The 17692-nt window shown below is 42.8% G+C and overlaps 1 pseudogene; it reads left to right on the top strand.

Annotated features, from left to right (window-relative positions):
• Nucleotides 1-16749, top strand: part of LOC146567570 (sialoadhesin-like) — a 163886-nt pseudogene extending 147137 nt beyond the window's left edge.
• Nucleotides 16750-17692: the final 943 nt, after the last annotated feature.

The raw sequence follows: 17692 nt of genomic DNA, 5'->3' as shown, positions 1-17692 counted from the left end.
TGGAGGAAAACTCTCATACACTTCGTCAAAGGAGCTTGCAAAAAAAAGCGTCTGGACTTCTTTAAGTTGCTTGAAGACTTTTCACCTCTCATCCGAGAAGCTTCTTCAGTTCATCTTCTCATGTACTTCATTTTGATACTAATCTGTTATGCCTTTTAATTTACTACCAGCACATGAAGAGTTGGCTCTGTCCTCAGATTCTTTTAGCTTTGTTTCTAAAAGAAATTTAGATTGTAAAGATACAGACTATTTTAACAAACTCTGGAGCAGGTCAGCTCACCTAAAACAAAGAGAACGATCAGTAATGTGCGTACTGTCAGACAGAAACTGACTCCCTGGTTTGGCAAATATACAAAATACTAGCTACTTCACTGTTTGTTGATTACTACAGAGTTTTGATTGTCTTTAATTCACAATAAAAAAAAACTTCCCCTCTGCAACCAGAGTTGAATCATGTCTAATAAAGATGATTATTCACTTCTGTGAGTACAAGGTGGCTGAAAAATAAAAACTATAATAACACAGTGTTCCAGTTTTTGAGAGTAAAATTCAAACACCAGTCAATGAAATTCCTGAACATATCTGTCAGTGGAATATGAGAGAAATGACAAAATACAGCTGAGAAATCAAAAACATTTCAGTACCAAAGAAACTGAACATTAAGTTCTATGATTTCAGAGCAAAATTAATTTCTTTAACACAGTTACAATAAACCATACTAACAAGTTTCATGATAGAAAGAGTGTCACATGCATCAACTGACTATCACACTGCATAATGAAGTCAGTTTTCTCTTTCCTGCTTATATCGTGCAAAAGAGGAGTCAGAAGTCAGTGTGCCATATGATTGCATTAGCAATAAATTTAACAACGCTCTATATTAACAGTTACACACTATATAGAACCACTTTATAGAATTATATTTGTTCGCAGATGTTGGCAGCTATCAGCGAATAGTTATCAGCTATTTTGAAACAAAAAATGTCATGTGGGGGATGTTGGAGAAAGGACCCAAACGCTGGACTTAGTGGAATGAGCAGTGGGTTTATTTACAGTGAGGTAAATGTACACCACACAATAAATCTCCAAAGTGCTCCCTCGACACCCGTGACGTGTCTTCTCCTAAGTGCTGGTATTTCGTGCTCTCTGCCCCTGTGCCTTCGCACACCCCGTGTGTCTTGCAGCCCTGTGTTCCGTTGTCCTCCTGAGGAAAAACAACAGACACAGCCGTTATGGCACCAACTCCAGCAGGCATACACTGAACAGCACTTTAAACACTGACATGGAGTCTAACTCAACGATCCTGCGCCAGAGGAAGCTCCATCGCACTGTTAAGTAGCTCCCCCGACGAGCCTGATCAGAAGCAGGTGTGTGAGAACCTAGGCGTGACTGGCAGCCGGCAGGGCCACGCCCATAAGGCCTGCAGGTGGCTGTCCTTCATCCTTCAGCCACACCCGCAGACACCCACACGTACACACACCAGCATGGAACACAAGAGCACAGTGCAGCAAATATACATCCAATACAATAATAACAATAATACTAATAATAATAACAACAACAACAGCAATAGTAATACTAAAGGTCCACACTGCTCACGGACCCCAAGTCCCCGGAACTGGGTCCGTGACAAAAAAGACTTTTTATCCATAAGAAGAACTCCATAACAGCAAATGAACTGTACAACAGAAAAATCGAAGGCTATTTATGGTCTCCTCACAAGAATGATATGAAAAATAAACTAAGCCAATATGGCATGTCTGTTAATACAGAGACACGCATGTTAATATGATCTCTGGTCTCCCACTCAGTGACACAGGTCTCCGAGTGTCCAGCATTCAGACGGCTACCTGAGGACTCATGTGAGAGAAAATCTGCTCACACAGATATGCAGAGCCAAATCATGTCAATAAGGCCTCTGCAATGTTCTGAAGACAGTTAAACTTGTCAGGTAGTAATGTCCAGCAGGTGAAAATGCAGCTCCATGAACACGCACAGCTGTGGATTCCAGCTGCTTCGATGTTGCATTAACTGGCATTAACTCAGCCAGTTAATGCGAGACAAATCTAGCTGCTCATTAAAGATTTCTGGTTTGATCAGAAAATAAAACATTGGTCCATACACCTGAAAGTCCCAAAAATCCATTGTGTCTCGAGTCCACAGATGTATCCATGTATTTCCGTGGTGCTGATGCTGTGCTGAGCGGAAAGCTCCTGAAGCTTTTGAAGTGTCGGAATGCGGAAAGCTAACAACGACCCTCTCACCTGTAGGCTAAGTTATTTTTAGCCAATTACAAGTTGAATCTGGTAGTTGGGGTTGTTAGCTAAGATACCGTCATTAAGAAGAGGAACAACTAATGTGTCTATGCGAGCTGATTTGCGATGTGCACCGCTGGCGCGGCCAATTATTTTTTGATGCACCTTCTCAGATTATTTCACTGCGTGTCGTGCCCAGGACTGGACTGGGACAAAAAAAAAAAAAACAGCCCGGGCATTTTGACTAAAGACCGGCCCACCAGGTATTAAAGCCATAAAGCCTTTGAATGAAAACAAACGCTGTTGTGACAGTGATGTACAGTCTTTTTGGTATATGTATGATTTCTATTCATTTTATGTCAGATAAAAACTTTGGTTGTAAGCTTCAGATAATTATTTAATAACAGCCAGACATTTTAAATGATAATAAGAAAGTATTTCTTTGTGCCCCTCTTTCCCTGTTAATGCCCTACCTGGCCCCCTGGCAAAACTTTGCTAGAGCCACCCCTGCACAGTTACCAGCTGTCAGCTACTTAGAAAATGATATTGGTGTTATTTGTCTCTTAGAAACAGTTCATAACTTCCCATCAACTCATTAATGTCACCTAAAAGGTAAACCTGTTTCTCCATCACCTGTTCAGCTCTGATGATTCACTAAGGACATCTCCTGGTTTCATCTTCATGTTTCCCTCTCACAAGATAACCAAACCGATATCATGACCAGCAGCTTTTACAGCTGTGGCTCCAACAAACATCAGCTGATACTAGAAATTAATATTAAATAAATTCTAACAACAGCTGATCAAGCTTAAACGTGCTACTGTTGTTTAGCACGACATCTGGCGCAAAGTGGGCGATAAACAAACAAGAGAGCCAATCAGCTGATCATTGATCAGTTTCATGATTAAAGTAGCAATAGGAGAGAGAGGGAGAGAAGAAGAGGCAGCTGTGCAGCGTAATGACAGAATAAATCCACCTTTGTGTCTTTTTTCATTCTAGCTGAAGTACGGGACAAACTGCGTCCCTTCTCAGCTCAACACGAAACGAGTAATAATTTCTCTGAATGCTAGACAATTCCGTCTTTTTACAGGACGGTGGCAACTCTACTAACTAACCTTATGAATAAAATAAAGTTCACTATCAGTAACATCATAGCACCCACCCAGCTGTATAAAACTCCATCATGCTAGCTAGTACACAGTACGAGTTATTGTAACTGACTGTAAAAAGTCAGCACAACGAAAATAAACTCCACCTAAACTTGGTTTATATCTGACCCAGATAGACTGCAGGTCATAACTTCTTACCTGAAGTTCAGTTCACCTGACACTCGGACCGGCGGCCGCCTCGGGTCTCTCCTTGTCCTGCCTCCCCTCTCCCTGATCCACCTGCCAGCCTCCACCACTTGTTAATGTTACTGAATCTGTGGAAGCTCCGCGATGCCACCACCAAACAACTGAGTTATTTTCACACACCGGCCAGCATCTGGCCAATCCACCACCTTTCATTGTTTATACCGTTACAAAAAAAAAACAAAAAAAAAAAACATCGGGCCACCGAGAAAATGCCCGGTATGGCCAGTCCAGCTATGGCCGTGCCATCAGTTAACCCGTTCCTAGGGTTGCCAACCCCTGGTCTAACCAATCAGAGAGCTCCTTACTGTCACGGCGAGTGAGGTGAGCCGTGTGGAGGAAATGAAGGAGGATCCAAATGCAGGCAGTCGTGAAGGTGTAAAGGTGGTTTATTGAACATGAAAGTAAATACAAATGGCAAATGGAGCTAGAACTAAACTATACTGGGATCAACTAAACTACAGAGCACAAACCTTAACGAGAACGACCAGAAGAGACTAACCCGAAACACAAAAAACCAGGAGCACGAGAGTCCAGAACCAAAACACGACTGTCCACTAGTCCGTAACACAGTCAGGGGGCCGACCACGCACACAGCAACGGCGGCGACGGGCAAACAGTTCTGGGGGCCGACCGCGCACACGGCAATGGCGGCGACGGGCAAACAGTTCTGGGGACCGACCGTGCACACGGCAACGGCGGCGACGGGCAAACAGTTCTGGGGACCGACCGTGCACACGGCAACGGCGGCGACGGGCAAACAGTTCAGGAGGCCGACCTCTTGGAAGGTAGTGGCGGCCACTGAGCAGGTCCGGAGGATGGCCGCGATGCCAGCGGCGGCGACAAACTCTTTCCGGAGGCCGTCCCTGAAGGCCATGATGCCATCTTAGAGGCCCGGAAAACGGCTGGCAGAGGCGAGGCGGAACGGGTCGAGCTGGCACTGACGGCGGCGTGGCAACCACAGGACCAGACGAGGGCGGAGCTGAAGCAGGACCAGGCGTGGATGACGGCAGCAGGACGGCTGCGGAACCTGACGGCAGCGGGACGGCTGCGGAACCTGACGGCAGCGACGCTGCAGGCGGTGGCGTGAATGCTGCAGGTGGTGGCGTGGAAGTCGCGGGGGATGAGCCAGCAGGTGATGGCTGAACGGACTCCCACGGACTGTCAGCGGATGTGCGGATGTGCTGGCTGGGTCCTTCAGGACCCTCAGCTAACGAGACGTGGTGCTGGGTGGGCTCCTCGGGCCCTCCAGCAGACGTAGCGTGGGGCTGGACGGGCTCCTCGGGCCCTCCAGCAGACGTGGCGTGGGGCTGGACGGGCTCCTCGGGCCCTCCAGCAGACGTGGCGTGGGGCTGGACGGGCTCCTCGGGCCCTCCAGCTGACGAAACAGGAGGCTGGCTGGGTTCTTCCGAACCCCCAGCAGACGAAACATGAGGCAGGCTGGGTTCTCCAGAACCCCCAGCAGACGAGACTTGAGGCTGGCTGGGTTCTCCAGAAGCCCCAGCAGATGAGACTTGAGGCTGGCTGGGCTCCTCAGGCCCTCCAGCTGGCGACACTTGAGGCTGGACGGGCTCCTCGGGCCCTCCAGCTGAGATTGACGGCTGAATGGGTCCCTCTGGTCCTCCAGCAGAGGACAGGGGCAGAGGGGTGGACTCACTGGAGCTCTCAGCAGGGGATGACGGCCGAGACTGCTCAGTAAAGTCCTCTAATGAAGCTGCTGGTACTGGCATCTCGACCTCTAGGGGTCCAGAGTCGGCTGGTGACTGGCACCCAGCCTCTGGGGAGGCCCTAGAGGGAGCAACTGTCTCTGAGATGGCCAGCTTAAATGAACCAGCTACAGTTTGTGTGGAGTGTGTTCCCTGCTTGTAATGAGGCTGTGAGGATAAAGGCTGGGTAAATGAGTGGACAGGCTGCTGAACTGGTGGCCACTGAGCTACAGGTAGCGAAGTAGTAACAGGTAGTGGAGTGGCTGGCTGAACTGATAATAAGGCTGATGAATCTCTTGCCAACTGAGCTATTGACTGGGCTATGGACTGTAACATGGTGTCTACTGGGTCTGACTGTGACTGTAATGGAGGTGATGATTGAGCGGCTGACTGAGTTAGCGACTGCTGGGCAGCTAACCGAGCTACCGGCTGAGCAGCTGACTCAACGAACACAGCCCCGGTATAAACAGTCATATGAACTGGTGAAACAGACGGAGAGTCTCTTCCACTCACCACAGCCGGCAGTTCCGAAGTCCTAATCTCCGGCTGGACTCCGGGCTGTGCCCGGGAGGAAGCGATCGCCGCTTCCTCCCGGGCAAAACCTCCGGCGGGCCGGGCAAAACCTCCGGCGGGCCGGGCAAAACCTCCGGCGTCCGGCTGGGTTGGGAAGCGGTAGCGGCTGGTGGGTGTAGGTGAAGTTCGTGAAGGATGAAGTCTTGCACGAGTGGGTGTAGCGAGTCCAATAGCCAGGGATAATCCGTGAGCAGCTGTTGCAGTCTGGCTTCCAGAACGTGGAGGAATGCTTCTCCCTCATGCTCCAGCCACAGGTTGATTATGTTTGAGGCGGAGTTCGTGATGAGGTCCCGAAGCTCCGTGGGTGGGGTGAATGCCGCTGGATCCATATCTGGCTGGTCCGTACTGTCACGGCGAGTGAGGTGAGCCGTGTGGAGGAAATGAAGGAGGATCCAAATGCAGGCAGTCGTGAAGGTGTAAAGGTGGTTTATTGAACATGAAAGTAAATACAAACGGCAAATGGAGCTAGAACTAAACTATACTGGGATCTAGTGATGGGACGTTCTGTATCGAGGCTTCGGACCGTGTGTCGAGTAATGGAGGGGGCGTTTCCGCGAAGCGCGTATCGAGGCTTGCTTCATTTATGGGAGGAGCTGAAAATGATGACGTCCGAAGCCTCGCTGCCCGGCTGTACCACGTGACTGGTTCATGAAGTGGTTCGAACTTTGCCGCGAGATATGACAGCGATATAAACCCCTCAGACTTCATTCAAAAATGTGGGTGTTTGATGGAGAGTTGCGGTTAGTGAGAGTTTGGAGACCGTTTGGAGGTTTATGAGAGTGAGGAAAGTCAGGAGAGAATGGAGCCAGCTAAGAAGAGGAGGATGTCCTCCCCTGTGTGGGAACATTTTGATCTTATTCCTCCCAACAAGGTATGTAAATTTCTACAGAAGATGTATTTTCATAATACTGATGGTGCAATACAATTTATGTTGAGCTGTCTGTACTTTTGTACAAGGTGAAGTGTTTGCTATGTGCCAGGGAGCTGGGATATAACAACAACACCTCATCCATGCTTAGGCACTACAGAGCTTTGCATGAGAATAAGGGGAACACCGATTGTGGAGCAAGACCAGGTGAGCCATCAAATGCAATGATAATATAGCATGCAGTAATGTTACTAAATGATATAACAATATTATACAACTGTTATAAGTTACGTGTGTGATATTTATATTTGTGCTTTATCTTTATTGTCTTTCCTCAGGAGAACAATCTCAAATAGATGAAGACCTGGTCAGCATGGTGATTGAGGACTCACAGCCATTTAGCATTGTGGAGGACAAAGGATTCAAAAGATTTGTTAAATCATTAAATCCTAGCTATGTTCTCCCCACTAAAAAGGTCGTAAAAGCAGTGAAAATTTAGTTTTTACAGAATAAAATGTGAACAGGCAGGACTGAGGCTCAAAGCCTCAGTGTGTAGCTGTCCATACCTCAACGTTACAAAAGCACAACTACTGTCCACACCCCAACCACACCTCACCTCACAGTAAATGATCATTTCCATTTCAAGCATTTCCAAATAATCATTTTCCATACTGCCACTATAAATATACACAGTATACTGCCATCACTACAATATACATGTTTTACACACTCCTTTTGTTGTTGACATTTACAGGCTGTGTGCAAAATGCCACACTCTTCAAATTCATGCCAGCTATTATTTTTTACGTCCAGTAGGTGTCCTACTAGAGCAAATGAAGCTTCATGAAGCTTCGCGTTGGGGTGAACCAATTGGATGAAAAGCTTCAGTGCTTCATGGGGCTTCATCTGCCCATCACTACTGGGATCAACTAAACTACAGAGCACAAACCTTAACGAGAACGACCAGAAGAGACTAACGGCGGACAGCAGGGAGAACACACGGGTGAGACATGGTAGAAACGCAGATGAGGCAGGGTGGAATACACAGACGGACCAGCAACTACAATGACGGAGGACATGACTTAAATACACCCAGAGAAACACAGGGGAATTACACACAGGTGGTGGACACAGCTGGGAATGATCAACAAGACGAGACAGAGGTAAAACTGAACACACTCACATGAGACCCAGACCTTCACAATAAAACAGGAAATGAGAACACCAAGACGCAGACCTGACACTGAGAAACAGACAGAGTGACACATGGAACCTGAACTAAACTAAACGTGAGATACAACCGAGAACAATTCCTTAAACATGAAACTCAAATAATAAACATCATAATCATCATCATCATAAACACAACAAGAGAACAAGAAAACAATCCCTGATGCAAACTAAAACCAAAACATAATAACCTCAAACATGGAATAACAAAAATATGAAACTCCACATACTGGGTCCAACGGACCCAGACCCGTGACACTTACAATGCACCACTCGGCTAATTCATATTTCTTCAGAAATTTGGAAATGATAGCTAATCCAATAGTTAATCTGTTATCTAATTTTATAGCTAATCTGATAGTTAATTTGTTTTCTAATTGTTCAGGATAAACCAAGCAGATGGTGTCTTGAAGAATGGCTAAAGCAACCTGTAACTTGCCAACAGACAGGCAAGGATCAGATGACTTGAGAACAGTTGCTAAACTGGCATAATTTCTCCAGTGCCTTCAACACTATTCTTCCCTCGGTTCTGAAGGACAAGCTGGAGAACTCTGGAGTGGACCATCACCTCACTACCTGGATTTTGGACTACCTCACCGACCGACCACAGTATGTGAGGACTCAGGGCTGTGTGTCGGACAGGGTCGTCTGCAGTACGGGGGCCCCACAGGGAACGGTTCTGGCTCCGTTCCTCTTCACCATCTACACTGCAGACTTCTCCCACAATTCCACCCAGTGCTTCCTGCAGAAGTTCTCTGATGACTCTGCAATAGTCGGCCTCATCACTGATGGGGACGACAAGGAGTACAGAGGTCTGACTCAAGACTTTGTGGACTGGTGCCAGCTGAACTACCTCCAGATCAACGCCAGTAAAACCAAGGAACTGGTGGTAGACTTCCGCAGGCACAAGCATTCTCCACTGCAACCACTGAACATCCAGGGTATGGACATTGAGGCTGTGGACAGCTACAGGTACCTTGGTGTTCATCTGAACAACAGACTGGACTGGACTCATAACTCAGACGCCCTCTACAGGAAAGGGCAGAGCAGGCTGTACCTGCTGCGGAGACTCAGGTCATTTGGGGTGGAGGGCCCACTCCTGAAGACCTTCTATGACTCTGTGGTGGCTTCTGCTATCTTTTATGGTGTGGTCTGCTGGGGCGGCAGCATCTCTGCTGGGGACAGGAAGAGACTGAACAGGGTGATCCGAAGGGCCAGCTCTGTTCTAGGATGCCCTCTGGACCCAGTGGAGGTGGTGAGTGACAGGAGAATGGCGGCTAAGCTGTCATCCCTGTTGGACAACGTCTCCCACCCCATGCAGCAGACTGTGACAGCACTGAGCAGCTCCTTCAGTGGGAGTCTGCGGCACCCACGGTGTGGGACGGAGAGATTTCGCAGGTCTTTCCTCCCCACTGCTGTCAGACTCCATAATAAAGACTTTAACTGAACAAACACACACATCCACACATGTGCAATAACACTAAGTGCAATAATCTTTTCTGGCATCGTTGTATTTTTACTCAGTTGTATATAGCATTCGTATTCTATTTTTATCTTATTGTATATTTTTATTCTATTTTATTCTACTGTATATAGTATATTATTTTATTCTATTCTGTACAGCTGTGTACTGTATTTATTCTTATTGTATTCTAATTTTTGCGTCATAACTTTTGCACTGTCCACTTCCTGCTGTGACAAAACAAATTTCCCACGTGTGGGACTAATAAAGGTTATCTTATCTTATCTTATCTTATCTTATCTTATCTTATCTTATCTTATAAGAAGCAACCTTCTTACTGCAACATTCTTATGCAGGAGGTGGAAGAAGCAGTTCCCAGAGAACTGCTGGGAGGATATGGAGGCAAAGGCATAGCATGAACATAGCATGCTAGGCATCATGTAGAGATGCATGACTGTCTGAGAGCACTGCACCACATCCATGCAGCTAGTAGATGGAGTAGATAGTTGATCGTAGATAGAGCTAGTAGACCCAGACAGCAAATAGGCTTGGTTCTGGTTCTTTTTCGTCTGCGAGTGATTGATTTGGAAGAAGCAGAAACACTGGGAATTACAGCAATGCCATCGGCATTGACTTTTACACCGTGGGAAAGGGAAAGTGATGTAATGAATAGACAAGTAGCCAAACACCTGGGAAAGCAGACATATGACTGAATGTAGATCTCCCCATTGAACCAATGCACATGCTTCACTAAAATACCTACAATAGCATATCTGCAGATGTTGTCTACATCTGTCATGGTCTGGGTGAGTGGCTGTGTTTTTTCATAGAGCTGGACTTTTCACCTGTGGGTGGAGCCCCTTCATTCCAATCACAGTCTGGACCTGTTTGCAATTTGGGCTACCTGCACTTAAGACCAGCGATCTCTGTGAGTCCTGGCCAGATCTTCTGCTAACATGAGTTAGTGTGAGGCCTCCAAGTTTTTCTATGCATCATAGTTTTCAGCGTATGCTTACCTGGTGTTCTTCTCCCTGCGATTTTTGGGAATTCTCTGGTCCACCATTTCACTTTTAGCAATACTCACCATTTCCAAATGCTGGTCTGCTAGGTAATCACCGTCACAGCCAAGCCACTTGGATTTCCATTCACCTGCCTGACTCCTTGCCATTGCTCAACGGATTCACAGAACTCCCTCCCTCTGGACCCTTGGTTTCTGGACACTCACCCAGACCAGTTTAGCTTATGCATCCACTTCCTAGCTCATGTTTCATTGTCTACAGTTCATATTTCTCGTTCATAGGTTATGTTTCTATTTCCTAGCGTTTTGTTTCGTTTCATAGTTCAGACATAGTACTCAGGTTTGAGATAATTTAGTTCACAGCCATCTCCTGACTGTCATGGTTGTTTGAAAATAAAATCTTATTATAATGTTTGAACCTTTGACTCCAAGCTGTGTTTGCATTTGAATCCATTCTCTTGGGTTTTGGCCACCTGGCCCTAGTAAACATATTGTTTTAGCAGGCAAGTTTCAGCTGAAGTGAAGTTTGAAGCTTAAGTTTAAGAACTTAGTTTATGACATTTTATTCACTTTGTTCAAATCTGAAACTATAAGTTTAGCTACATTTAGTTCATCTCTCCCCAACAGAGTGCCTGTTCTCTTTTTCTATCAGTATATCAAAGATGAGTGGACCGTGTAATTTCCATTACTTCACTGGTTTGTTTAACAGACAAATTATTTTTATTTAATGACATTTCAATGTATTTTCAATAAAATTGTTCAGATGATGATTTTTAGTAGAAAACTCATTTGTATCACTTATTCTCTCAGCATCATGTGTTATTATACCTTGTAAATGATAAACTTAATCATTGTAAATTTGCAGGCTTTGAATTAGTAACAGAAAAATGATTAATGTTGAGCATGTCACTTTAGATGTTCACAATACAGTAACATCTGACTTCCTCTTTTGCACGATATAAGCAGGAAAGAGAAAACTGACTTCATTATGCAGTGTGATAGTCAGTTGATGCATGTGACACTCTTTCTATCATGAAACTTGTTAGTATGGTTTATTGTAACTGTGTTAAAGAAATTAATTTTGCTCTGAAATCATAGAACTTAATGTTCAGTTTCTTTGGTACTGAAATGTTTTGATTTCTCAGCTGTATTTTGTCATTTCTCTCATATTCCACTGACAGATATGTTCAGGAATTTCATTGACTGGTGTTTGAATTTTACTCTCAAAAACTGGAACACTGTGTTATTATAGTTTTTATTTTTCAGCCACCTTGTTCTCACAGAAGTGAATAATCATCTTTATTAGACATGATTCAACTCTGGTTGCAGAGGGGAAGTTTTTTATTGTGAATTAAAGACAATCAAAACTCTGTAGTAATCAACAAACAATGAAGTAGCTAGTATTTTGTATATTTGCCAATCCAGGGAGTCAGTTTCTGTCTGACAGTACGCACATTACTGATCGTTCTCTTTGTTTGAGGTGAGCTGACCTGCTCCAGAGTTTTTAAATATACAGACTATTTTAACTATTTAAATTTCTTTTAGAAGCAAAGCTAATAAACCAACGTGTCTGTGAAGGTTCTCAGTCATCCAAACCTGAAGACAGAGCCAACTCTTCATGTGCTGGTTGAAAATCAGCAGAAAATGAAGACGTCCATTACAGAGAGACTGGCTTCTTCAAGCAGAGACCTTCTTTAGACTCAGTGCAGGACAGCACACAGCAGGATTTATTCACAGTTCAAAGACTGAAAATAGCTTAACACAGACAGGTGGTGGCACAGAGTGTATCTACTCTCAGCTTATACATTCTTGGAATAACTCATGGTAGTAAAAAGTATTTGAGGGTGAGGAAGTAATTTCATACTTAAGCTGCTGTCATGTCTGACTTCCTCTTTCACAGGATTTTTGCAGGAAGCTAAAAACTGACGATTTTTTCACTGCTGTATTTCAGGGGCATCGTGTCACACCTCTAGCAGTTTTGCAACCAGACAAAACAGACTTGTTGAACTTTCTTGAACTGCATGTTTTTTTTGTACCTCCTTTTTAATCTAGTGACTTATATGTTAAGTTGACTAAATGTTTCACTAAAAACATTTTCATCTCACTGTGAGATCTTCACTTGGGTGTATTTGGTAAGGAAACATTTTACTGCTTCTTGTCACAAAAACTTTTGTTTATTCGTCTTTTGCTAAGAGAAGCATACATATTTTATTTATTGATGCTTCAGTTTTCCAGGAACTGTTATGTTATTGTTTTCTTATTTCAAGTGGTTTCAAATCACACAGCTCTTTAGATTTTCTTCATCTTTGGTAATAAAAATGGAAAATCTGCTGATAAAAGTTTTGATTGTTAACTTGTTTTGAAACACACCAGTAGAGTATAAAAGCTCCATGTGTGAAATCATTTAAATAAAAAATCATTTTTGTTCACAAATGCAAGGAATGAGTTTCTGAACATGGTGACAGTCGGGATGTTACTGATGGTCGTCTTTTTTTCAGGTGAGCTGTTTATTTAGTCAATCTAAGACATTTTTGAATCATTTATAATATTATTTGTTTCTTCAAGCAAAGTGAAAACAGAGACTTTTTCTCTTTATGTCTTGAAAAGCTTTATGTAGAAACGAGAGGGAAAATGTCAGTTTGTTTCTACATAAAACATACACACACAGAAACATAATGATACTAATAATTTGATCAAAGTTTGTTTAAAGTTTTGTTGGGAGCAAAATTCTTTTTATTATTATTTTTTTAACAATATTTAATGTGTGAATGGGTTAACCATGAAACTATCCTTACAGGTGCTTCGGCTCACTGCCATGATGACCTTTTTGTAACTGCACCAAAGAAGCTGGAAGCACTGAGTGGAACTTGTTTGCAAATCCCATGTAGCTTCAGCCACAAAGCAGAACAGACATTTATCAGCACAAGAAAAACCTTTGGAGTGTGGATTAAAAACAATTCTGATATTACCAAAATCAAAAACAATGTGATCTTCAAAAGTAGTGGAGCAGTTAGCATCTATCCAATAAGTATTACCGGGAACCTGAGTCAGAGAGACTGCACCACTCTGTTTTCTAATTTAACCACCACATACACAGACACATACTTCTTCAGAGTAGAGAGTGAAACATTCAAGGCGACAGCTTCTTGTGATCCTCTTCAAATAACAGTCAGAGGTAAAGAAATGTGAGTTTATACTTTGTAACATGTTATTTTTAATTAATTTTAATTAAATTAACTGCTGAGGAAATGTTAGATGAAAGACATAATGATCATCATAACTAACATCCTGACACTAAAAGGATGTATGTATTTCTTTCTTTTAATTTCTGTGCTGCTTTGTTCAGGACTTGATTACATTTCTGAACTTCTATGTGAATTCAGGAAGATAGCATCACATGATTAGTTTGAAAGATTTTGTCCTCTTCATTTTTAATATGTGTTTGATGTGAAACCACAGATTCTCCTTGGAGGCCCAATATTACAATCTCAGGTGATCTGAAGGAGAAGGAGTCTGTCACTATAACCTGCTCAGCTCTCACTCCCTGTCCACACTCCCCTCCTCAACTCACCTGGAATCTCCAACAAGACTCTCACAACAAAATAGAGGAAAACACAGATGGAAGCTTTACAACTAAAATCCAGCAGATCATCACTCTGTCAGACACACATGATGGAAAGAAGATCAGCTGCTCTGCCAGATATCCTGTGAACCAAGGAAAAGACACCAAGACAGCAGAGACAGAAGAGACTCTCAGTGTTTCATGTAAGACAATCAGAGTTTGTTGTTGGATCCTGTCAACATATCATGATTCGTGGGACTTCATTTTTTTTCTCCAGATGCTCCTAAAGACACCTCAGCATCCATCAGTCCATCAGGTTTGGTGTCAGCAGGCAGCTGGGTGAAGCTGACCTGCTCCAGCAGAGCCAAACCTCCAGTCAGCAGCTTCACCTGGTTCAAGAAGAGCAGAGATGGAGCTGTGAAAGTATCTGAAGGAGAGATTTACAGCTTCAATGTAACAGATGGAGGAGTTTATTACTGTGTGGCCACTAATGATCTGGGTAATCAGATATCATCAGAGATTCATATGACTGTTGCAGGTAAAGTTACTCACCAGTTATTCTAAAAAAAAAATGCATTTTCATTTTTTCAAGTTTTCTTTGTGATATACTTCACAATTGATAAGAGAGTGAATTTCACTTTATAAAAATCAGCTTCATCCATCACTGTGTGGTTGTTCAGCCTTTAAACATTAAAAACAATTTGAGTTGCCTGCCCTTTTTGTATTATTATGTTCCATTTTGTATAATTTACAATTTAGTTTCAGTTTCAGTTTCCCTGTTTCCTCCCATGTCAGTGTCTCTCCCACTATGTTGGTTAGTATCATTTCTTCAGTGTGCAAGTTTGTCATGTCCCCCGTGTTTAAGTCCCTTTTGTCCTTTATGTGTCTCAGTGATGTCCTTGTTTTCCTTCGTGTCCCCGTCTCTTCCTCTCTCTCTTCCCTCTGTTTACATGTTTCCCCTTGTGTTCATTTCCATCTGTCATGTGTTCTCCCTAGCCATCAAGTCCTGTTTGTTGCTTAGTTATGTCCATGTCTCATCTCCAGTTTCCATTTCCCTACGTCTGGGTTTATAGTATACGTTTTCCTCGTTGGTTCGTCATGTTAAGCCTGTTTGTCTTAGTCTGCGTGTTTCCTGTTTTACTTTGACGGGCTTACATCCCATGTTCTGTGTGTTCAGTTTACTTCCTCCTGTCTTGTCGTTATGTTCATTCATCCCAGCTGTGTTCCCCATGTGTTCTCTTTTCCATCATGACCCTTGTGTGTATTCATGTGGTCTGCTGTCATTCATTCCTTGTCCCCGGTCATCTGTTATTTTGTTGTCATGTTTCTAGTTATTAATGTATCCATGCCAAGTTTTCACGTTTAAGATATTTAATGTTTTCTTTCTAGTCTTCCCAGTTTAGGTTTTTGTTTATCATTGAATTGGCTTTGCCTTTGGTTTTTGGTTCTTTAATCAGCCAATCACGTTTTCATTTTGCGTGTCTCTCCACACAGTCAGCAGACAATTTACTGTTAAACATTTATTCTGTCATTTCATGCAGATTTCTTTTCTCTGAAATCTTCTTGCATTACAGAACTGGTTGGTGTCTACACTGTAGTGAAGACTGTGGGAATCACAATTCTTGTGAGCACACTGATCATCTTTGTGTGTCAGTCAGAGTTTGATCTATGGATATTTCTTTTTCTCCAGATGCTTCCAAAAACACCTCAGCATCCATCAGTCCATCAGGTTTGGTGTCAGCAGGCAGCTGGGTGAACCTGACCTGCTCCAGCAGAGCCAAACCTCCAGTCAGCAACTTCACCTGGTTCAAGAAGAGCAGAGATGGAGCTGTGAAAGTATCTGAAGGAGAGATTTACAGCTTCAATGTAACAGATGGAGGAGTTTATTACTGTGTGGCCACTAATGATCTGGGTAATCAGACATCAGCAGACATTGCTCTCTCAACTCTTACTTACTGTGAAGGTAAAGTCAGTCACAGATTTTTATTTTATTTTTCTTTAATGAATCCAATTTCAAAGTGTTAATATAATTTCTTTTCCTTCTTTCAAACTTTTTTGTGTTATACCTATACAAGAGACAAAAAGAAGTGTGCCTTATGTGAGCGTCGGTATGGTTTTTTGTTTATAGATTGTGCTTCATCTTTCAACATGTTGTTTTTCAGCTGTGAAATTTTAAAAACAAAACAATGCTTCTTCAGCAGTTGTTTGCACTGTTTGTTTCATAAATTAAAGTTTTCTTGACTTTGATTCACTTTAACAGACCTCAGTTACTCTTTAACATTTATTCTGCCGCTATTTTTCATCACTCTTTTTTTCATTACAGCTGGAAACCTGGTTGGTGTCTACACTATAACGAAGACTGTGGGAATCATAATGCTTTTGACCACACTGAGCATCTTTGAGTGGTGAGACAAATGTTTCTATGACAAACTCATTTGAAACGACTCGTCTCTAATAAAACAAAAAGGATTAATTGTTTCTCATTTGTTTTTATCCTTCAGCTGGTTCAAATCAAGATGCTCCAACAAACAGACATAGAGCTGTCAGATGAGCAGAGTAACATCACAACACATCAACTAAAGTGACTGCAGGATGATAAATGCTACCTGCTAAACCATTAAAATGTAACATATTTGTTTATAGTTTGATGTTCAACAGCTGTGTATGACCATTTTACTTTGACTATAGGGATGTTATTACAGAATTATCTCTCCTCAAACCACTGCTGCCTTCCCTAAGGATGGGAATTGATTCATTTGTTGTGATCAGTGTTGGGATCAATACTCAAAAAAGTAGAAAAGTTATTACACATTACACAGAACTTTTCTTAAAGGTAATGCAGTATATTGCTTAAGTACACCCAGGTTCAAATGTTCAAAAAGTGGGTAGCTTCACTGAAAAGGACGTCCCCCACCCCACGCCCCACCCCCCTTTATCACGGTGCTGGGCAAGGTTCAGCATTTACTCAGCTTTAACATGACTCTGGATTCTTGGCTAACTTCGTGTTAGCATACTGTCTGTGCAGGTACTTGCAAAGAGCCGAAGTTGTGTTACCGGTATAATACTGTAGTTTCTGCATTATATCTGACCAAAATATTGTGTGGGCGCGATCTCCAAATGGTGCTGATAGGATAGGTGTGGTTAGTTTCACAAGCACCGTCAATTCATTTCAATATGAAATGTCCAGTTTGCCAAGAGCCACGTAACTTAGCGCAAGTTTAAATATTAACTGGGGATTTTTGCTTCAGTGGGAAATTTACAGCATAGCTATGTCGTAACAATTAGCAGGAAATTGTAAACCATAAAAATGTTTGAATCGTTTGTGTACTTGATTTAAATATTCTCCTTCCTATGTTATGCACCTTGAGAAAAGAACTCCCTGATATAAATATGCAAGAGAGTCTATGTTCATCATTTCTCCATAAGATGTATTATAAGATTCTTCTGCTTGTGTGTCAAGCTGACTTTACTGAATGAAAGGCTTCATATTGTCTCTTTCTGTCATCATGTAATCTTTGGCAGGTAGATACTTTGATTCTGTATATATTCTAGTATTACTGTAGCTCTTTGTAAAAACATAAAGTGCCGTCATGTTCTCTGTACTGTCATTTGACTTCTTTGCAAAGGCAAATAAAACTCATAAAGACAACCTTGTTGAATGAAGCAT

This window comes from Mchenga conophoros, linkage group LG9 (genome assembly GCF_057382185.1).
Source record: "Mchenga conophoros isolate Kocher_MC1m ecotype Shallow Benthic linkage group LG9, M_conophoros_male_GT1.1, whole genome shotgun sequence".
Lineage (NCBI taxonomy): Eukaryota > Metazoa > Chordata > Actinopteri > Cichliformes > Cichlidae > Mchenga > Mchenga conophoros.
This window is presented reverse-complemented; position numbering and strand designations above follow the sequence as displayed.